This window comes from Ambystoma mexicanum, chromosome 7q, assembly GCF_040938575.1.
Source record: "Ambystoma mexicanum isolate Mex_15411 chromosome 7q, UKY_AmexF1_1, whole genome shotgun sequence".
Classification (NCBI taxonomy): domain Eukaryota; kingdom Metazoa; phylum Chordata; class Amphibia; order Caudata; family Ambystomatidae; genus Ambystoma; species Ambystoma mexicanum.
Window position 1 is genome coordinate 886,905,615 of NC_090941.1, and position 23,813 is coordinate 886,929,427.

The window sequence follows — 23,813 nt, forward strand, 5'->3', positions numbered from 1 at the left end:
CTATACTTTTGCCGCAATCGCGAAAAACGCACTCGCGAATTTTACCGCGATTTGCAAATTTCTCCACATGTGAAAACAGCAGCTTCCTTGCTTTCCTTGCGAAAAATTTGTTTGCCTCTTAAGAACCATCCCTGAATCATTGCTAGAGTGAGCCTGAACTAATATTAACTTGATACCACTCACCCTGAACCTCTAGAGGGAATTAAAAGCATTTAGCATATTTTTCACTTCATTGCCCGCACATATAAAAGCATTTTGGGCCTGTTTTTCAAACTTCTGTAGTCTAAGCTTGCTGGGGTGAACTGAATTACATTTGATTGCATTTCTGAGAACTGTGTGCTTTCCATTCATTTCCTTGCATTGCATAAAGGGGGGGAGTGGATTGCCAGAGAAAAGTGATTACATTGTTTTGTTGAAATCATATTGAGTATTTTCTGTACTGCATTTTCATTCAACATTGCATCCATCTGAACTTATATAAAGCATTCTCTACCACATTATTCTTCTGATCCTATTCACAAGTGTGCCAGTGCCAGACTATCCATTATTGATTGCTGCTCAGATTAAGTGTGATATTCAATTATTAATTTATTATAAAGGGTGATATATATATCTATTGTTTAAATTATCAAATAAACCTTTTAAACTTGCAAAACAGAACTACTTCGTGGCTCAGTGGGGTCAGGGGGATTCCAAGAGAGTGGTGTTATATAGGGGTAGTCATCCAGAACGCATGAACTGGACATAAAGATATATCAATAAGGGTTTTCATTCAGTATTCTAGACTAGGCGTTGACTTACCTGTAGTGTTGAATTGGATCCTCTTACAGGGGTGTCTAGCGCCCCTGGGTCCGAAGCTGGAAACGCCTGTTCATGGCCCTGGAGGACTGTTAAGTTTTGGAGCAACGGTGTCCTGGTGAGTCTGCCTGCGCAGGTTCCCTGCAGGGTTTGGAGTGGCCCCCTGTTGGTTGATGTGGCCTATTAAGAGGTTCCCAGGAGTTTCGTGGCCATCAGGAGGAGCCGAGAATTGGTAATGCTTTTCCGGCTGCGTGTGTGACTTCCTTTTCTCGTCAGGGTGTTAACTTCCCCTGCAGCCTGTAGGCGGCGCTGTGGTGCGCGGCCATCGTGGATGGTGAGCGTTCGTAGTGCTCTTTCTGTAGTAATTGAAGAACTTCCGTTTTCTTGCTCTGTGATTTGTTTCCCTGCGAGTTTTCATGGCTGAGCAACTCCAGAATGGTCCTGGTTCGTCTAAGGAGTACAGCGTCATTGGTGCATCGGTTGTTTCTGGGGTTTTCATGATTGGCAAGGAGCTCATATCCCCGAGGATGTTTGTCAATGGTTCAGAGGGAAATGACATGTAATGTCAGGCTGTTTAAATGAACAGAAAAGGAAACCATGGTTTGGTGTTGACAGGGAGTGTTCGGGTGATTTCAATGAACGAAAAGAACCTCGTTTGGGTGTCGTCATGGAGGAGGCTCCGGATTTTCATCACGCCTCCCGGAAGAGGCGTACTGAACTGGACAGCGGCAACAGGTTCTTTTTGCATCCTAAAAGGAGTTGTGAACATGGATGCATCTTGTGTGGATCTGAGGAATGTGACGATGGAAAATTCTGTCAGAGATGTTGTTCCTTTCTTGACATTTTGGAAGGATTCGATCCAGATCTGCATGACCTTTATGTGAGATTGAAAGATCTCACTTTAATTGAAGATTAAATTGCCCGTGATGTTGAGGCCAGTATGATTGAGTATGTGTGGAAATGTCTGTGGCCTTTCTTTTGTTTTCGTATGGGCCTTTTGGTGCATATGCAATGGAAGTATGGTGTACGTGTGTTATGGTGAAGTATGGTGTACGTTTATGTGTATTGTTTATTAATTGAAATGCTAATGTAATTGTAGTTATGTTTTCTTTGCAGGGGGGGCTCTGTTGTTGCTTTTCCAAATCTGTTGGCCTTTCTCTACAGAACCGCAGTCGGCCTGACTGCAACCTGCAAATATGGAGAATAAAGAAATGTTTTCGTCATAGTTTTAAATGTGGTTTTCCTCAAATGTTTTGAGAAGGGTCGGACTCTTGGGCAACAGGCAGCCCGAGGGCAACGAGGATTTTTGTTCAGACCTTCTCAATGTGTTACCGTTTTTTTATTCGGTAACCTTTCCGTCGGATATGTTGGACTAAGGGTCGGACTATTTGCAAACCTATGGGTCATAGAAGGATCTAAGAATTTAACGGTTAGTCATAAACTGTGAAATGTTTATTTGTCATTGTCAGTGGGTATGCTGAATGGCCTAGTTTCCAAGTGTGTGGACGTATTTGTCCCCTTCGTAATTTGTGCGGTTGTGAGGGTTTCTGAGCGGGACGCCGCTCACATGAGCGCCGGGTGGGTTCATGGTTCATGGTGTTTAGTATGTAGTGGACATCAAAATTTTGGGTCAGTGCAGGTTGAGGTTGTTGTCCGCTGCACTGTATTGTTGTTCATGTTAGAGTTTTCTACAGTGATTTATGTTCCAACTGTAGGGTTAGCAAAACCTTGACTTAGGTATGTTACGCCATAGATGGCCGGTGGTTCTGGTGGTGGCGCGTAGTGATATGTTCACCTTAGTGTTTTGTGATTTCTGCTGGGTTATCAGCGATTTTTCTTATATTATTTATCCCATAGATGCCGGGTGGGTCTATTTAGGTTCTTACGTGTTCTCCATGCCTCTTGGGTACCGGCCGGGCCCCGGATGCTGAACTATGGAGTTGGGATTTTTGCTTTTATTTTTTATGCATGGTTCAGTACTGCCGTTGTTTGGTGACGACAGAGTAAGGTATAGGTCGTATTGGGCTGAGAGTGAGCAGTTCTTGGTGCTGGTTGTACTTTTTGTTCATCCATAGTAGGGTAATTTGTGATGTAGCTGGTTTAATTTACCTGTGGACTGTTTGGTTGTGGTTTTGCTTGGTGGCCAATGGGACCGTTTATAGTGCTTGTTGTTGGGTTTTGGATGGCCGGTAGGATCCTAATCCTTTGGGTGGTGCTCTGGTGTGGCAGGCTGGAGGCATTGGGGTGGCAGCCCGGGACGGAAGGTGATTTGTGCACTGTGGGAGGTGTGTGTTAATTTGGTTTTAGCGTGTCAGGTGTGGCAGGCCTGTACTCCGAGGGGCAGCTCGGGGTGGAATTGGTGTTAGGGTTGGTGTCCTTGAGGGTTGGTCCTTGGTTGGAGTAGTAGGAACTATGGGTTGTGTAGAACGGGTGTTTTTGAGGTAGGGTTGTGTTGGTGTCTTAGGTGAGTATTGGGATGGTGATAGCAGGAAGCCTACGATCTGGTATGGATTATTTATGAGTAACGGTCTGGTAAGGGTCATGCATTACATGGCACATGGCTTCTTCTTTTCACATAGTACGTATTTCTGTTTGCAGCTTTTGGTTTGTGGTGGCATGCAATTAGCAGGGATGGTGACTGGATGCAGGGCATGGTGGCCACATGTTGTGCATTCTGTGTTTTTTTGTTTTATCCTTTTTAGAGTCTTGATTATTCTGAGGAGGGAGAAGTGGTGTATTCAGTGCTCGCAGATGAATGGAATGCATGCACATGTTGGAATGTATTGAGGTGACTTAGTGACGTATGTGTGTTCGATAGTTGTCAGTTGGTGAATGCCTACCGGGTGGGAGAAGCCGGTGTCTTATCTCCTTTAAACTAACTTGTATGTGGAGACAATAAAGACTCGTAAAGCACTTACCTGAGTGAGAACCCTCTTTGTTACAAAATGCAAAGAAGCTGGTTCTTTGACCATCCTGAGGAAGCCCAACATCTTCCTCACAGGGCACAGGAACCCTCTTGAGAGGTCTCCTGGAAGCAGGTGCTTCAAAAAGATACCTGACAGAACAAAGTCACTCTAACACCGAGATGCTGATTACAAGAGACTCTTTCAAGTTTATCACACAGAGGAAGAGGGTGAAGTTAGAGTTTCCTGGAACTGGACCCACTGTAATCCATAGACACGCCTTCTCAAACGCTGACTTAAACCAGTGGGTGCATTGTTTTTGTCCCAACTCAACCACTGGCTCAAACCATTGCGACACAAAGACTCAAACCATTTCCAGCGCTGACTAAATCCATAGAGCGTCCCATCTTGAAGCAGAAAAGATGCTGACTCGCCACTGCATCAATGTGACTCAACGGTCACGACCCTATCTCAATGGTAGAAAAGCATACAGAAGCCAGGATTAATGCTGACGACCCCCCAGACAAAGAACTAAAGGCATTTGAAGAGGTCCTGTTTCCGAGGTCCAACTTAAAACAAGAGAGTGACGTTTAAGCCGCAGCTCTTGCCTTTTCAATACAAATCCTTGTACATTGACATTTCTGCTGAAATCTTTCTGCGTAGCAACCAAGAGGGCCTATAATTCTAAAAATCAGAATTGCATGTGTTTTCTTTAAAGGGGTAAGGTCTTTAGTGTTTTTAATTAGTTGTGTGCATTTATTGAAGTTCCGATTGTTATTAAACCTTGATTGGACATTCTTTTTTGTTGGTCCCACCATACCATTGTGATTTGTTTTGCAATTGTATCAGCTGAATAGATAGCCTGCCCTCGGCCTGTGGTAACAAAAGAGGGGAAGGAGGTACACCTGTCGGGCTGTGCCTGTTGCCCCTTCATGGGTGGGTTTAGGGCTGATTAAGCAGTAGTGAGGGGCTCAGAAGGCATTTTAGCCATTACTCAGCCCTGCACTATTGCAGAGCATATGTAATTTCATTACACTGACATATCATCAGAAGGGTGGTTGTTTTTCAGATTAATGTTTGGGCATGCAATCAGCTACTTGTCACCCCTAGTCACTCCTCTTGAATTCCTCGAGTCCCCTAGATTGGGAATTACATAGTTGTGAGCTATTTTGAATGCACTGTTCTGCAAAAAGCGCGGTGTGCAGGCAAATGTTTACTAACACGTACCCTAAATTCCCCATCGATATCCCTAATTAACAAAGATCAGCAATTGCAGTTAATAATAATTAATAGGATGCCATGGGAAGTGTGTAAGCGTGACCAGGGACTAAACCGCCCTCTCTAGCGCATCTTGAAATGAGCAGAGCAGATGAGATGTGACTGGGTGGCTAAGCAGCAGTCTCTGCAATCAGGAGAGATGCCACCCGTCGTCGCAAATCCCGCAGCATGCTCTGCACCGTGGCGAATGCATGGAACACAAGCACGTTATCTGTAACAAGAGATCAGCTGCGCTGCACCACGCCAGCAGCCTTACACGTGGAAACAGTTAATTAAACATGTAGGAGTTCACGACACAATATTTGGTGGGAATGTTTGTGCAAATTGCTTTAATATTCCCCTTTCCAATGGTTTATTTTTTTAATGTTGTCCCCTTCATAACTTTGACTGTGTGCTTGTTCCCTGACAGACACCCCTGGCATTAATGTCCCACTGGAGATTTCTGGGCCCTGGGTGGAGCTTCAGAAATCTGATATTGCCTGCCCTTAAATACCGAGGAAAGGTTGGTACTCCGAGCGGTGAAGGGTTGCTTCTCGCGGGCTTCATTGCGTCATGACGGCGGGAACGCGGGGCCTTTTCTGCAGGATAATAGCCTGCCAAGTGAAGCGCCGCCCGCGGGCTTGGCGAGCCGTCCCCGCGCGCCTCCTGTCAGTGGAATGCCGCGGCCGGTGCCCTTGCTCTTGGCCATCCCTCCGCCGCATTACAGGCAGCGCGGGCACGGGGGGGGGGGTTCTGCTGACATGCACGGGAACACGTTGGACGGCCGATGTGCCTCCGAGGACTCCACATGGGCCGAGGCGACACGACAACCTGTCACCGCTTGAGCCCTACGTCCCCGGGCTGCTGGAAAGCAAGGGCTTCTGCGAGATGAGCCTTTTCCAGAAGCTTCCGCCCACCGCGCAGTCACTCAGCGTTGCCGCTATTACAGAAGGTGCCATTATTAGCTGGTAACATAGGCCCGGAAAAACTCGTATTTACATGGAAGAAAAAGAACACATTTCATGCACATTTTTTTTTGGGATGTGCGTCGTTTCATTGGTGTTAGCACTGCCAGTGACATTATTAGTTTCTGGGTCCCTGAAAAATCAGTTTCTGACATTGCCAGTACAGATAGTTTTACAATCATATTTTTTTATATATAGCGCTTTCATCTAATGCACATTACATAGGTCATATTTACATACATTACTATTAATACCCAATCAAAATGGGTACTCATTTACTGTTCTTGGAAGGATGAGTCGGCTTTGTCAGGATTTGAACCGGCAAACCTGCAGATTAAACACAGATTACAGCAACAAGTGTTTAAATCGCTGAGCCATTTTACCTTACACTGCACCAGAATTGTTCCTTTTCACCACAGACCGGGAATGGATGGCTTTCATTTCAGCTTTGCACTTCTCTAAACACTGATGTATTCTCCTTCTATCACACTTGCACCATCCCCCACACATGACCACGGCTTGGGCTATTCCTGCACACCCTCTGCCAACGTACATCGATGCCCTTGATGCAGAAAGATTTCCCTGGGCAGAGACTGGGGACACGACCATCCAGTAGATGATCTGTGCAGCCGCATCGGCAGTGCCCATGACACTGATATGACATTATAAATTGTTGATGAGACATTTAGTTTCCTCCAATTTTGGGTCAGCAGTTCTTGCAGCTGAATATTGCTGAATTTATAAATCACTCGATCTGCAGCAGAAATTGAGGTCCTCTGTAGGGTTCCGCAACCTGTGGCACGCCAGATGGTTTAGACTACAATCCCCATAATTCCTCCTCATAATTAACTATGCTAGTTAGAGCTGATGGGATTTGAAGTGCAAACTGACTGGAGAGAAAGGCTACAGGCCACTGGTCTATTGCGTTTTATTGTAATATTGTGGATACTGCTTAGTAGGTCATTAAATAAGAAAGGCCTGTATTGATTTTCACTGAAAGCTTGGAATGAGCGGCTTTCACTACTACAGTGCACATCTCACAAATCCAAAGCATTCTCCTTCACATCAGAGTCCTATCTGGCGGGACATTTGCATCCTTCCCCCACACATGACCTCCCCTGCAGCCCTCTGTGTACACCCTGTAGCGATACCTTATTTCTCTCAATACACATCGAGAACTTCCGTGCAACACGCATGCCAAAGTGCAAATCCTGGCTCTCCGAGCGGGAATGCTTAAAAGTGTGAGAATGTATGGATCATTGCTAGTGGGGGCAAAATATCACAGACATCTAGGGCCTGATTCATGGAATTTTTTTGCATGGTTCAAAGTGACTTTACCCTGCGGAAAAGCGACTTTGCACGGCCGGCACAAACCCTGATTCATGGCCCGGTGAAAAGTGCATTTTAGCAGTGCCCTTTGGGTAAATAGTGTAATAGTTCTTCCAGTGGTAAGATTGAGTGTGCATACAAATCGAAGTAGAAAGTTCATGTTCTCGATTGTATAGTCATCCACAATTGCCATCAATGTTCGATGCACACGGTAGCTACTATAAATAGATATGCATGCCAACAGTGGGGCCAAGTGGCATCAGATAGACAACAAGCGTGACACTCCTCATATCTATGAGGTGACGTGCACACCTTGTTTATAAGCTGACCATCTACAGGTGTATGTATCCCTTGCTCTGTTGCTTTTGCACTGTATATGCTGTTACCTGACCTGGGCTAGAGAGGTGGGTCCATCTGATAGGACTGTACAATAAATAGATCACCATTCCATCAACCCTCAACACCAAAACAATACCTGGCCTCTTGCCACCATCCTTCAACTCCCTTGTGTTTTCCCTTCACAAAAAGCAAAACAATAACTGGCACCCAGTCGTCCTCCCCCCACCACTCTCATTTTAGCATAATGCACACGACACCGGGGGTCTGCAACTTGCGGGTCTCGAGATCTTTTGGACTACAACTCCCATGATCCTTTATCATTGGCTATTCTAGCCTGGGAGGATGACAGGTGTAGCGTAAAACTTCTAGAGAGACAAAGGTTGCAGACCGCTGCGCTACCCCATCATCTTTGTGTTTTCCACCTCCTATGCTATCCTGCCGCCCTATCCCCCATGCTTCAGCCCCCACCAGTCCCCCCCAGTGGGGTTCCTAGAGAGCCCGGGAGCCGCAAAGCTGTTGGTTTTTGTACAGCTGCTGCCCCTCTGCTACGAACGGCCTAATGCAGGATGCTGTATTTGACAGCATGAGAGCTGCAGATGTGAAAAGCTGACAGGCTTACAGCTCCTGCTCTGTCAGCTGTTGCAGCTAATGTACTGGGCCTTCTCCGGATCTCACAGCTCTGAGGCGCCCCCCGTGGAACACTAAAACTGATGTATCCCCCTGCCATGACAAGGCATGACATCACGGCAGTGGAATATTAATTCCATATTTCACTGTTGTGGTGTAACCCTACGATAAAAAACAATCTGAAAAGAAAAGTTCATCAAGAAAAGCCATACACTGCAACATATCAATATATTGGTGTAACATTCAGTTTCAACAGATACATGGAGTCTGCTGGTTCCATGATATAATATGGTATGATATGGCATTTATAACGCGCCTATACACAAGTGTTTCAAGGCGCCAGTCGGCGATTACAGGTTTTTGAACATTGGTCCATCTAAAGATAGGGTATACAACTACCAACTGATTCCAGTAGACATTGCTGGTAACCAGTTTGAAGGCTCAACTGGTATCGAGTGGATTGTTGTGTATGCCTTCAGCAGCCAACGTCTATTTCCCTTTCTGATTGTTCTAGCCTGTTACTCATGGCAGAGCATTATGGAACTGATTATTAAATGGCATGCTAGCATGGAAGTGGTATATTACATGTTCACTGTTAGGATGTTATTTTTCATTTTGGGTTGCTATTGGTTGAGAGAAGGGGGGAACCTGGTATTTATTTTGCTTCATGTAGATCTCGTATACCTCCCCCTCTCTATTCCCTGCGATGCTGATCCATGAGAACGGTGCAGGGGGTGGAGAAAAAACACAGGGCCATTCACAACATATAATTATAGATGGGTAGCTTTCAACTATGCTGTGAGAGAAATGCATACTAACAACAGTGTATCATAAAATTCCAAGTACATTCACAATGAGAAAGTGTGTTTTTATGGCAAACATGAAATAAAGACGAAAAGGTGAAATATTGGGACTGTGTCATAAAAAAGGAGGATTGGGTTGTGAGTTAAAATCAAGAACAAGTTTGTGTGAGAGGGGACACCTGACAGGCCCCTCAGGAGTGGGCGATAATTGTATAGTCGTGCGTGTGAAAGTAAAACTTTGACCGATGGAGAATCTCATCCAGGATGCTAATTTTATAGGTTCTTCACTGCAATTCAGTAAAAGAACAATAATCGGCTTGCCAGTCGACTTGATCCACAAGAACCCACTTCTAGGTGGTGAAATGGAATTTCAACCAGAAAACAACACGTTGTGTACGGCTTCTGTTGGAATACATTATCAAATATCTGTTTTCAAAGTGCTGAAACCTTTTATTTAAGCAGTAAGCCCTGAGCTGAGGGGCCATTTCTGCTTCAGGTAATGCCCTGGGGCCAGGGCTTTAAGCGGGGCCAGACCCGGCAGTCTCCAGAAAGGGCTCCCGAGCCGGGGTCCTGCAAGGGACCTCCCACCCCGGACTAGCCCCAGCCAGCCGACACCTCAGGCAGCCCGTGTAGAGGCTGCACGGTTACACGAGCTGCCTGCAGGTGTCAGCACTTCAGTATAGAAAAAAAGAAAAGGCATCGCCCTTTCTGATCAAAGTACTGACAGCTGCCAGCAGCAGGCGTAACCGTGCAGAGCGGGCTGTCTGATGTCTAGGTACTCGAAACAGGAGGAGGGTTGGACTGCCCAGCTTTCCTTTTGTTTCGAGTAACTAACTAGTCATCACCCAGCATAATGCTGGGTGATGACTAGTTACATGAAAACAAAAGGAGAGACTGGGTCCTCCAGCCCTCCTCCTGTTTCAAGTACAGACCTTTCATCCTTGAACGAAAGGACTGCCTGCTGCGTGCGAGCTGGAGCCCACTGGTATCACACCTTTTGGTGCGCCCAACCACTTTTGCTTAAAAGGAGGGGCTGGGCGCATCAAAGGTAGTAATGCCAGTGTTCCCAAGCTCAAACTTTTACCAGTCGCCCTGCCCTTAATCGAGGGGTGGGCTCTCATTAGGAGGCGTGTCCTTAGGCAACACACCCTATCTAGGGCCCACCCCCCGCCACACCCCCCCCGGGACCACCCCCCCTCGATTTCCAATCCCACTTAAAGCACTGCCTGGGGCCCAATGCTATTAGTACTCTGGCCCGTTAGACAGGGGTATTAATAGCACCTTTTTTCAGTTGTCAGACGTTCTGCCGTTGAGCAACTGAAGAAAGAAAAGAAGAAAAAATGCCCGCCATGGAACGGGATATGTAGTCCTTTCTCCCATTCCATGGTGGCCATTTGAACATTGAATGTACCCCAGGGAAGGGCTTTGTCGGGCTGGTAACGACTCAGCAAGGGCCAATGAGCTTGCTTGTTACAAGCTCATTGTCCCTCGTCGGGTACTCATATGAGATGACACCATATAGACTTGTGGGAGTTTGCTGAATTACAATTAAGAACATTCCAGTTGATACCTATTGCATCTTGACACAGATTACTTACATCTAGTGGTGTCTAATGGTTTTATCTCTCTGTGAAATGGCATTTATTTTTATTTTGTTGATGCACTTATACAGTTCAAAGTCAACCCGTACTGTGCTCTGCAACTGGGTTCAGTAGACACCATGTGCAACTGGTCAGGTGGGATTTGCGGCTGTTTTTCTCTGACAATGGTGTTTTCTCACGGTTCCAGTGACGTGATTCTAGCAATCAGAAAGCAGCAGCGGCAGGCACATGGCTTGATTTCCCTGATTGCTCCATTTCCTGTTTCCTTCCTGGGCCCTTTGCCACCTGAACATATGCAGAAGCACGTGACGCTGAAAGCGGAAACAATGTATGACTAATGACCACAAAAATGTGTGTCACTGCACCATTACCTCTCCCCTCGATAGTATCATTATCGATAGCGCTACAATCAAAGTGCCAACGAAGCGGTAGAAAATAGCTGCTGGTCGTAGGGCAGCAGGTGTGGCCAGGCTCATCCATAATTCACCACTAACAACTGTATGGTAGGCAAGATGTGTCGCCCTCTTGCATTTGGCCCTCGAAAGCATTCATCGTGGGAATGTTCGGCATTCGATAGAAAGCAGTAGTCTTTCAAGTACGCTCCCTCCCCCAAATAGAACTCAGCTTCGTAAAAAGCAAGTATAGGAATTATGCAATCCCAAGTCCGATCCTGTAAGGTTGAATTTATGTCCCAAAATAATTGCGAGTTGTGTGGAAATTGCAACAAATCAGCTAGCATATCACAGATAGTTAAGCAATATAACTATCTTGGCGCCTTGAAACACCACTTGCTGTATGGGCGCTTTATAAATACACAATAAATAAAATAAAAAATACATCTATTGAGCTGACTGCTGGATTTTGTAGGCTGCCCTTGAGGTCCTTATTTAAGCCAACTTCTGAGCATGACATCATATGTTTGCTTCTTCCATATCAGCCTCTCACAGCAAAGCTCAGATGCAGCACTGTGCCTACCTATATAAAAAAAAGGCCATGTCATTAACATTCTAAATGTGCCATACACGTCCTAAAGGCCACACAGTGTGCGCTACCACCAGTCAACTCATCTTTTGACCAGTGTTTTTTCTTCATCTTAGGCCACGCCAGTTTAAATTGCTTTTTTTTGTTACCTTCCTTTAAAGGTCGTGTTTAACTTTCATGTTCATTATATTGATTCTAAAGACTCATCAGGCATGACGTGGGTGGATATTGAATGAGCAGTCAAAGGGTGTCTGTCACAACAACTGGGCTGGTGTCTAGCAACCTGATGGCTGTAAACCTCTAGAGTACAGATGGTGGCTAGTGTCAGACATAGCAGAAGAACTTTTGCTTGCACATGCACTCTTTGCACGGTGAGCAAAGTGGACTAGAGAAGCATAAGCTTTACCACCCACCTCTGTCTTTACACGTGACATGCAAGCATCGATCTGGCTAACCACATTGGAAGGGGTTGCAGCTGGAGCAGGACAAGCTGTTGGCCGCAAACCTATCTTTCGTGCCCACGTGCACCCGCTGAAATTTACCACAATGCCATGCAATGTGAAAGGTTAACACAGATGCAATTTGCTGAGTTCTGTGCATTTTGCAATGCAATCATAGCTGTTTAATTGAATGTAAAGTAATGCAAAGTCACCTTGTGTAGCACACCTCTGGGTGGTCTTGTGGTACATGCTCCTGTAAAGGAAAGCGGTGGGGCGGATTACTCAGGTAAAGTGAGAAGAATGTGTCAATCTTGTGGTGTAGATGAGTACAGGTCAGTAGTGCCTGAGTCCTCACTGGAGTATGCTTCTATAGAGTTGTATGTGGTGTGTGGCAGTTTAGCATATTCTTTATCTAAGGGGGAAACCCCAGGGTATGTCAGAGGACAGTGCTGGGACACCAGGAGACATGCTCAACTTGAGGTGGAGAAGGATGCGTGCGGTGGAGATAGAGATGCAGGGGAAACCCCAGGGTATGTTAGTGGACTGTGCTGGGACACCATGTGGGATGTATTGACCCACTTTTGCTCTGCTATGCTGCATCTCTCTGTTATGGTGGGGCTAGAAACAGCAAAATGGCCACAAAACCCTTGTGCGTGCCAAAACCCCTGAAAATCACGCTTTTCAACACACAAAAAGATGGCTGCCCAACCTGTCACGCCTGTTGTCAGTGGTGTAAGAGAGCTCTCACTACTGAAATATGTCACTGAACTCCGCAACAATTGAAAGTGGAGTGCAGAAGGAAAAAGCCGTGCTTTGCTAAATGAAACTCCAAATATTGCTTTAAATCACCTTTTCTTTGCTGCTGCAACTTCAGAATGCCGGTACAGAACACCTTCAAATATTCAAAATTCTCACTGGGTGCTACAATTCACTTAGTTTAAAGAATCACTGTGAACTTACAATGTCTTGAAAGGCTAAGAGCATAAAGAGATTTCCACAGCAAAAGTGGCCTGTCAGTGGATCTGTAAAAAAAAAAATCTCTGTGCAGCAGAGGGCTATCTGTGATGACAGCTGTCAGGGGCCTTCCTGATTAAACTTAGACATGCTATAAACTGAAGGTAAAATGTTTGCAATATATGAGGCCTGTTACTGATAGCAACCCACATTATAGTTGTTTTTGATCCCAAAGGTTTAAAATCTTGAAAGAGAATTCTATTTGTTATTTGATATAATAAGTTTGTTTTGTGCTAAGGAAAAGCCAAAAGAATTTAACAATTAAATTAAACCTGGCTGAAGCTGCAAAACTGGAATAGCAGGTTTTTCTCACAGAAGGAAGGCCTTCACTCAGTAGGAACTCACAGGGAGGCGTTAATTGCAGGGTAGGAAATAATCTGGTCTACAGAGGGAAAAGGAACAATGGCAAGCTGAAGCTCAGGAAACTCAAGGTGTGAAGAGGGTCGTAAATGGCCTCTGCAAGGAACAAACAAGGAGGAGCCTGCTCCTGGACTGCAGGAAGACAAAAAGAGGCGGACCCAAGCAACCATCTGTGGCTGAACATTAACAAAGAACACTTTTTAAAAGACTTACAAATTGCTAGTCAAAATGGTGAAAAATATAAAAATGACAGAGTTGTTCATTTAATTTCTGGCTGCATGTTTTAAGAGGTGGCAAAACCGTGTGGCATGTTCTGGAAAGGAATGGCAAAAAATGTGATTTTAAGAAAAATGCATGACTGTTAGCATTGTGAAAATGTACACGCATGTCCCCATGTTAAACACGCATATTTGTGGAAACTTGCATAAAAATTGATAAGTGTGTTCACAGTCAAAAGGGCAAAATTCTGTGGAAAGCGGAGACATGATCCCGCAGCTACTGGGTTTTGAGGAATAGCTGCCATGTAAAATATGGCATCTGTATATGTGATTTGTATAAAGGTGACCAATGTAGAAATGTACATTTAAAGTAAAATCCGATTTTGAGACCAGTGGCTAAAGGGAGGTCTCTGAGGATTGTAAAACAAATCATAAATCCTGACATCACCCAGCCTTGAGCCAATCACTCAAATTGCAAGGCGGAGATGAAGTATTCACCCTATCCCAGCACAAAGGGGCAAGCTTAGATAAGCCGGCCCACAAACCCCCTTTATGATGTCATTTCATAGCATAAATAGAGACAGCTCACCAGACATAGGGACAGACAGATCCACTCAGTCTCCTGATGCAGGCGGAGCACCCTGCTGCTGTAATCTACGTCTTCCTTGCTCCAGACTCCAGAAACTTGGCAAAGCAAAGGCCAATTGCATAGCTGAACCATTCTCAGCTAGGCCTCAAATTGTAGAACAGAACCCCAAAAGGCTAGGGGAAGCAATATAATACAGCCGGGCTGTGCTGTTACTGCTTGCCTGATGAATCAAAAAAATACTCAGAACCAAGGAGGGCATATCCCATCCAGTCCTGTGCCGTGCTATGACCAGAGGGCCTTGCCTACCCTGTCCAGTCCTCTGCCGTGCTGTGATCAGAGCGCCTTGCTGACCCTGCTCAGTCCGATGTACCCAGCTGTCAGTCCCTGACGGTCCAGAATCCTGACGGTCCAGAACCCTGACGGTCCCATTTAAAAACGTATCCACTGAGTATAAATAGGAAGAACTGTGTCATATAGCGTAGGTACTTTGCATAGTCTTGTCCCCAGCTTATACCCATCCTATCTTTCATTTAGAACTAGTATTGTTAGAACTATCTTTGCACGGACTCTTCTCTCTCTTCTCTCACATGTGTTCCTAACCTCTAACTTCCTATGAATTGATTAAGAAAGTAATTCCCAAACCAAACAGAAAGCAGAGTATCACACCTGAACTTTTATGATCGTCTGTAAATGACCTTCCTGTGTGGCATTCTACTTTTTGGTAGTCTTTAACATAGTGTAAGCAAATCCATTTGTCATTTTATTAAAGTACATTTCTGTTTTCCATTCTCGCGCCTATTTTATAAAAACGACCTTCACTAAAACCTCTATAACTCCCTCATTTTTTGTGATAGAAACAAAATTTCAACTCTTACTTGTAGCTAACATCTGTACCTATCCAAAGAACGCATTTCAACTCAGTGCGATTCTCCCTTTATCGCAAATATCGCACACAGGAAAGTTTGCCGCAAATTTTCATTTTGAGAAATTTCTACATGTGTAAAATAGATTCAAACTGCTTCCGACTTGGATTTTAAGATTGCAAATGTTTTCTGCTGACTAAATCATTGCTTATGTTTGTGTGCAACTGTTGAAAGTGGCTCCCATAGGAATTTACAACAATTTAAGCATTTTTCCACACATTTAGAGTTCTTGCCCAGCCACTTAAAAAGTCATCCTGACAGCTGAAAAGCCCACTTCGTTTTTCTCTTTCTGTGTAAGGGGGGAACGGGGAAGTGAGACACTGTTTGACCTGTACATTCCTGAATACCTGCTCTCTCCTCCTATCTCTTTACATTTCCTATTGGGGGGTTGAGGGGTGTTGCAGGGGGAACTGCTAACCACAGCGCTATCTGATCTGAACCAACACAAAAGTATTGTTTTCTGTTCTGCATTTGTTTTGCTTATTACCTGTTCTGAGTGTACTAAAAACATTCTTCAGTGTTCTGTCACCCCATTGGTGATTGTTGTTACCTATTAAAATATATATGTTGTGATTTTGATCTTAACAAAGTAAATAAATAATACCTTTTACAAACCAGCCTGATTTCTGGTCCAGCGTGACCCTGGGTATTGTTAAATAAGGGGTGTGATACGAGTGGTACATCTTTCAAATAATTGAATCTATATCTTAAATAAGTTTTTCCATTGTGCTGTACACTAGGCCGGGAGAAGAGTGTATCGCCTGATTGAAATCCTTAACAACCAGGAGCCATGCTCAAATTGAGGTGGAGAAGGATGCGTGCGGTGGAGATAGAGATGCAGGGGGAAACCCCAGGGTATGTTAGAGGACAGTGCTGGGACACCAGGAGACATGCTCAACTTGAGGTGGAGAAGGATGCGTGCGGTGGAGATAGAGATGCGGGGGGAAACCCCAGGGTATGTTACAGGACAGTGCTGGGACACCAGGAGACATGCTCAACTTGGGGTGGAGAAGGATGCGTGCAGTGGAGATAGAGATGCGGGGGGAAACCCTAGGGTATGTTACAGGACAGTGCTGGGACCCCAGGAGACATGCTCAACTTGAGGTGGAGAAGGATGCGTGCAGTGGAGATAGAGATGCAGGGGGAAACCCCAGGGTATGTTAGAGGACAGTGCTGAGACACCAGGAGACATGCTCAGTTTGAGGTGGAGAAGGATGCATGCGGTGGAGATAGAAATGCAGGGGGAAACCCCAGGGTATGTTAGAGGACAGTGTTGGGACACCAGGAGACATGCTCAACTTGAGGTGGAGAAGGATGCATGCGGTGGAGATAGAGATGCAGCGGGACCTGCTATGAGCGGCTCTGTGCTGCTCTGCAAAGATGAATGTGGTTACTTCGGTGGTAACACATTTAAAGCTGGCGGATGAGTGTTGGGTTTTGCTTGTGTGATATGAAAGTGCTAGAAGATTAAAGGCTGAGGTGCTTAGGTGGGGAGAAGAAAGCAGCTGTTCTTTTATTGGAGTTCAAGGCTAAGCTTAACTAGTAGATTCTCAGCCTGCTGTCAAGCTGAAAAGAGATGTGCTCTCATGTTGGTATCCATCACGATGAGGCGTTCTTATTCTTCTGTTTATTGTGGGATGTGCCTGATGGGGACAGCGTTGTGACTGCTGGCTGAGTGTGATCTCCAAGATGGTATTGATGAATGCCTTGTGCACCAGCATATGGGTTCTAACTCTTCTTCATCTTGGTCTGTGAGCCTGGTGCTCTCGTCGGTCTTTGGGTCAAATCGTATTATGACTATCATATTGGTAAAGTCTGAATGCTGTGGCATGCTGGTTCATCTGCATGGTTCTGGTGAGTCTTAGAGACCCAGCCTGGGCAGGTCTTGTTTTTGGAGGCTGCCATGCTATTTTGTTTCGTTCAGACTTTTGAGCAAACATCATTTGAGAGATTTTCTAAAGACTAATAATAATCTATTTCTTATATAGCGCTACACACCCATAAGTCTCAGAGTGCTGAAATAACAGAAGCATTATTATCCCACAGAGTGGTACTCTGACGAAGGATAGCTCCAGGGACAACGTGTTTGTCTTGGAAGCAAGACAACGCAGCGCAACACAGGTTCGAATCCTGATCCTGCACTTAGAAACCAATTGCTGGTCTTAAGCGTGTTATAAAGAACAATTACAATTATACTCAATTTATTGACCTCCGAAGGATGAACAGCTGAGTTGATCCTGCCAGGATTTGAAACCTGCCGCAACAGGCTGTGCACATATATCAGGGGCGAGCGCTTAGCTCACTGCGCTATCTGAAACACTATGTGCATCTCCTTGGTACACAGCGACCCAGGCCTTGAGATCCACAGCTTGTTTGATAGGAACAGAAGAAGTATCCTTCTTGGCTTTTCCAGTTATGTGTGGCACTGCTACTAAGACCATGTTTCTGATGGGAAGTGTTGTAACTGGCTTGTAGTGGATTAATTTCTTCTTGGTGGATTCTGGGCCCCTGCTATGAAATGTGCAATTGGTCATACAGAGGTCCTTTGAATTGCAGTCTACATTTTACAGGGAGCAAATTAAGTGTTTGGATGGTATCAAATGAAAATCTATTTTTCACTGAACTCTATTTTTCACTGGACCCAAAAAAATGGATTTAGAAAGACCGCTCTGAGAACACTCAGATCGGTCTTTCTAAAGCAAACTGTGACACCCCTGCTGCACACAAGTGCGTGCAATGGCTGACAGCCACGCCCAGGACAGGCGGAAGACGGGAGCCATGGACGCAGCAGGTAAGTGTAAGTGTGTGTGTGTGTGTGTGTTGGTGCTTATGTGCATGAATGTCTGAGAGGGGAGTTGAGGATGGGTAGTGGCGTTAACGAGGGGTGCAGGGGTGGGCGAGCAAAGGTGGTTAGGGGGGTCAAACCCACACAGAGTTAAAGAGTGAGGGAATGGGTAGGTTGTAAGGGGTGTGGGGGAAATAGTGACATTTCATAACATTGAAGGCTTCCATAATCGCGAATGTCACATAGAACACTTTGGACAGCCACAATGTTCTGCCCTCCCCTTTGCTCTCTTCTGAGGAGTGTAACTGAAGCGTTTTGGACTCTTTGTATTGGTTTAGCACATATTCATTGAGGATCATTTAGAGGCTGTTGATTTAATGAAGGCTGGAGAGTCTGAAGGCACACTTGCCATGGCCGTGCATCGGAAGGCCAAGTATGGCATGATGTGCCAGATGGCTGAGCTTTGGAAAAAGCAGGTACTGAATATGGCTTTGTTATGAATTGGGAGGGCAAAGTGCATGCAGAGTCTGAGGTTTTTGATCTTCACTTTTGACTCTGGTCTTGTTCCCCTTTCTTAATGGCAAGGGATCAGTGAGGTCTGTTGCACATCACACATTCCTTTGTGGTTGGGTTAGCTTGAGTTAATTTGCTTATTGATGTATGAACATGTGAGAAGCAGATGTGAAGGTCTATTTGATTTACATGGAGGGAACACACTTCTACTAACATTATTCCTACTTAGATCTGTTCGTCTTTTTCTGGAATTTATCAGTGGGACTATAACGTTTTATGAGCTGTACTTAAAGAACAACATAGCAGAACTCAAATATTTCATGAAGTTTAAATACATTGATCTAAAGTTGGGGATTCGTTTTTGCACCTGTAATTCACATGGGCTAGTTAGCCGAATCGATAGCAATGGCAGTGAGTTTAACTAGGCCTGGGCAGCCGCGCTATTTAGATAGACCTCTGGGGCCAGATTACAGAAACTTTGCACCAGTGCAAGTTTGCACTGTATTAGCACCCAGGCTAAGTTTGCCCTATTTTTAAAAATGTTGGGACGTATTAGAAAACCGTTGCATTGTGGCAAGAGCAGTTGTGCATGTTATAAGCATCACTGCAAAAATTGCCCTAGAGCAAAAAAAAAACATTTTCAGTGCTTTTTTGCTCCAGGGCAAACTTTGTTCTAGTGGTAATACCAATCCTTATTAGCACTAGGGAAAACTGTGCCCTGGTGCTAGTATCAATCCTTATTAACACTAGGGAACACTTTGCCCTGGTGCTAATACCAATCCTTATTAGCACTAGGGAAAACTTTGCCCTGGTGCTAGTACCAATCCTTATTAACACTAGGGAAATCTTTGCCCTGGAAATCTTTGCCCTGGTGCTAATACCAATCCTTATTAACACTAGGGAAATCTTTGCCCTGGTGCTAATACCAATCCTTATTAACACTAGGGAAAACTTTGCCCTGGTGCTAATACCAATCCTTATTAGCACTAGGGAAAACTTTGCGCTGGTGCTAATACCAATCCTTATTAGCACTAGGGAAAACTTTGCCCTGGTGCTAATACCAATCCTTATTAGCACTAGGGAAAACTTTGCCCTAGTGCTAAAATGTGTTCAAAATGTATCTTTTTTTGCAGAAGGGCAATTTTTGCCCTAGTGCTTATAACATGCCAAACTGCACTTGTCACTTTGAAAAGGTTGTCTAATGTGTTGCAATGTTTTAAAAAATAGGGCACACTTTGCCCTAGTGCTAATACCGTGCAAACTTGCACATGCACCGGTGCAAAGTTTCTGTAATCTGGCCACTGAAGTCAACAGCTTTCCAATAAAATGACTTAGGGAGACACATCCTCAATAAAGTACGGGGATCAAAAGGGGCACTGGTAAGAAAAAGCTCATTTTGGGAGTAAAGATGTCTTAAATATTGGTAAGCCTTGTTAAAGGTGATTAGTGCTACAGGTTTTTGAGCTTGCGTCACCCCCAACTAGTCCATTACTTTTTCCTCAATTTGAGTTTATGTACAACTTTTTTATAACATTTAAAGGTAAATGTTGAGATGGGGTCAGGCAATATTGGTCGGTGTGAGGTGGGAGGTGGTCAGCCTGCGAGGTGGGGTTCTCCCCATCTTGTGCTAAAATTGTGGTTGCAAAATTTCAAAAACTATTTGGCCAGTTAGAATGAGATGAAAGCACATATAGATGACGAACACCATGCATCTGACCTAAAATGGTGCTAGCATATGTAAGTACTTGCGAGGCTATAGTCCCATGTCTTTTCAGTCACATGTTTAAAGGACCATGCTGCCAGTAGACATGCATGAATATACAACTGTTCCGCGATTGGTGCTTTTTTGTATATGCATCTATGATGCAGCTATGCGTTTATGGCATTGACCTAGGACATCAATGAGAGGACCACAACGTTTGCCTCCTCAGACGATTCTGTAGCAAAGACCCAGTGATAAGGAAATACCAGGTGTCAGGAGCGTGTAGCCAGTTGCGGGGAATACCTCCAGCCCATTGCACATCGCAGTAGCTGGTTGCACCCCTTTATTTTTATAACGGCGTACATTTTGAGATTGTTAGATATTTTCAATATGACCAAATAGATGGCGGTGCTTCACGGAGTCATATTCTGACAGCATTGGCGCTGAAGATGCAATGGTGAAGCAATGGTGCCCATATGCGGCCTTGGAAGACGAGCGAGGCAGCACTCTGGGTAGTAGTGGGATGTTATGTCACGTCATTGCATATTGTAGAGCGGTTACCGTCTTTTTGCTGCGGCTGTTTTCACTGCGGCTGATTTAACTGTGGTGTTTTCACTGCAGTTATTTTTTTTTACCTATATGTGTTGTGTGTTTGGGATAGGGGATGGGATTTGGGGTGGTGTGGGGCAGGGTGAGGTGGTAGGGTTAGGTTACATGTAGGTGGGTTCAACCCCCCCCCCCCGTTTAAAAACAAAAACGCAAAATCGTGAAAAACAGCCGCAGCAACACGCGAACCCATTGTAGAGTGTTTGTGTGTGCTTTGCCAAAATGACAATGTACAACATTTCAGTTACTTTTCCTTACTGTTTAACCCCTAGCGATTCGTTTGATGGAGAACGGTGCCCTGGTGAGAACATAGTTGGTCTTTCCGGGGATATCAACAAGGAGGAGCTCAGAAATAGTTTCCAGCATCTGATTGCAAAGTCTAGATAGTATGCAGTACTGAAATTACGCCGTCATAATAACAAATATTCTCATGGATAATAGCCGCAAAGAGCAATGTGTATGGTTTTAAAGTGCATCATTTTCAAAAACTTGAGGTCGAGCTCCGCATCCCGAGCTGGTGTGACGCACGCATTCCCTTTTGATGAGTTTCACGAGCAATCAGACTTCCTAATTCTGCATTCTCTGGAGGCAGCACGGTGATCTCGCGAGAGTTGCCGAGATAGAAATGTTAATCTACTGCAGCAATGACGATTCAATACCCGAAACTCTGAGAGCCAGTCGAGGAGACTTCTTGATGTAAGGTGACATGTATTTCAATCCACAGTGATGATAAAAAGACGCACACATCTCGAGATTCATCTGAAGGCTCACTTTTGGATCAGACAAAAGCAAATCTAAGTGCATAATTAGATAGATTTTAACGGGACGGGCAAATATGCTCCATGTGTTAAATATTGATGACTATAACTTGCCAAAAGACATAATTTCTGGGCTGTAGCCAGCTTTGTTCTGATCATGGATGAATGCCCCCAGGGTACGGCAGTATAGAGTTGTTGATGTAAGTCTATATTTATCAAGGTGCCGTTGTGGAGTAGAACAACACATAATGGGAATTAATGCAAGCGGTTGACGTCAAATGCGTAATGCCAGTGTACGTTGCGCCAAGAGCAGCTCTTCAGTAAATGGGTCCGGTGTTGCATGAGAAAGAAGGAAAGCAACAGCCTGGCTGTTCTTGACCTGGAAGAGATCAGGTCAGCCGGTTCTGGAGATCTGACACGGGGACATGGAGTTTGACAGTTTTGATTGCTGTGCGCAAGTGATTTTCAGTGCAGTGGGGGTGCACTTTGATGTATTTCATTTCAAAGCTCATTCAGATACATTTGAGAAGCAAGGGAGGATTGTACAGTGGGAGGATGTGAATGGAGATGAGGATAGCCACCTTTATTGAGGGCTGAACTGGCCTATAGGGAACTCTGGAGACTTCACGGTAGGCCTTGGCACTTTGCGCCTCTTTTGTGTTGCCTTTCCAAATGTTCCCATAGGAAAAGGATTGGGCTTGGTGAACGTGTGTAATATGGGGCCACTTTGAACATTATTTCCAGGGCCATGTTTGTTTCGCGGTCCACCCCTGCCTTCATTGGAATAGAATATGCTTGTATTTATGGAGGTATTGTGTATTCTAGCACAGGGGCAATGTGCTGATCATGGAAGCAAGACCACGCAGTGCAACAGAGGTTCGAATCCCGGATCCAAGCTTAGAAACCAAACTCAGGTATGGTATTCGACACGTTATGAAAAGCCAGTTAAATAAATAAATAAATACATCCACTGGACTATCCTTCTTGCTGTTCCATGCTCCATTATCTGCTTGAAGATTTTACTTCTAGAACTAAATTGCAGTTCTCTTTATGAGTTGACTTTAACTTCAATTTCAAATGATTGAACACCTTGGATAGAAGGTCTGGATTACATGGAAGTCAAACCATGGAGTGTGTGCGTGATTGTTGGCTTGTTTACCCAAGTTACTGTCCCTGTTGTGGTCCTTAAAATTATTGCACATAAGCACCCCTGAATATTTTCAAGGAACTACTCTTATAATGCTCTGTTCAGATGTGTTGCACCCCTTGTCACCTATTATAGTCTGTGTTACTGCCACATCTCTCTTCAGCACAATATTCACACACTGCGCACCTATTATTATAATTTAATTTTTATATAGCGCCACATGCCAACAACATGACGTACACTGGTCAAAGCAGGGGGAGAAAGCTGCTAGAATAGAATATCAATTTAACCAGGTTCAGAATGAAAAGGTAGTGCTTGACTGAGAGTGTCTGCTGATCTCATGCAACCTGGTAGAGCATTCCACGCCAGTGGGGCCTGGACATCAAAAGTAGTGCTGCCAAACCTAACAAGCCTGTATCTGGGTTGAAACAGTTTATGATTGTCCTGTGAGTGCAGGTGGCGTACCAATTTGTTCACATTGATCCGATCTTTGAGATATTTAGGGCTGGTATTGGTCCAACATGTATAGGGCAGCGTCAAAATCTTATGGGTGATGCGTTGTCCTATGGAGAGCCAGTGAAGTTCTCTTCTGGCATCAGAAACATGATTCCGTCTAGCCAGGTCTTGAATCAGGCGGACAGCACAATTTTGTGATAAATGAAGCAGGTATGGATTAGCTTGCGCGGTGCCTGCCAGCAGACTATTGTAGTAGTCTAGCTTTGAGTTCACCAGCGCAGTGGCTAAAAAAGTGCAATTGCTTCCCGAAATGAAGGGGTGAATATGGCTGAGAAGCTTTGTTGTGTAACCGCATGAGGAGCGCGTGTGTGAGACATGAGTTTTCATAGTGAGTTCAGAATCTTAAAAGACACATAGCATCATCATACTCTTAGAGTCACCGATGGAATTACCAGCAATACTGAAAAGCCGATAGTCTGGATCAAGTTTTTTAAGGCCGGGACCTGAGGCCAAGATCAGCAGCTCGGTGTTGTCTCTGTTTAAAGCTATCAGGTTATCAGCCATCCGCGTCTGTAAAGCATCGTACACTTCATTTATTACATCATAGTCCTAGCATAATCCCCATTGAGCTCAAGGATCATCTGGCTGTCGTCTGCATAGTTCTTATACTGCACACACCTGTGGTCCAAGAGACTGAAG

The 23,813-nt window shown here is 44.8% G+C and overlaps 1 protein-coding gene across 6 annotated transcripts in view; it reads left to right on the top strand.

Moving 5' to 3' along the window:
- The window catches only part of GRM5 (glutamate metabotropic receptor 5), a 1,801,008-nt gene that overhangs the window by 897,636 nt on the left and 879,559 nt on the right, over nucleotides 1-23,813 (top strand). The gene's annotated exons all lie outside the window — the stretch shown is intronic.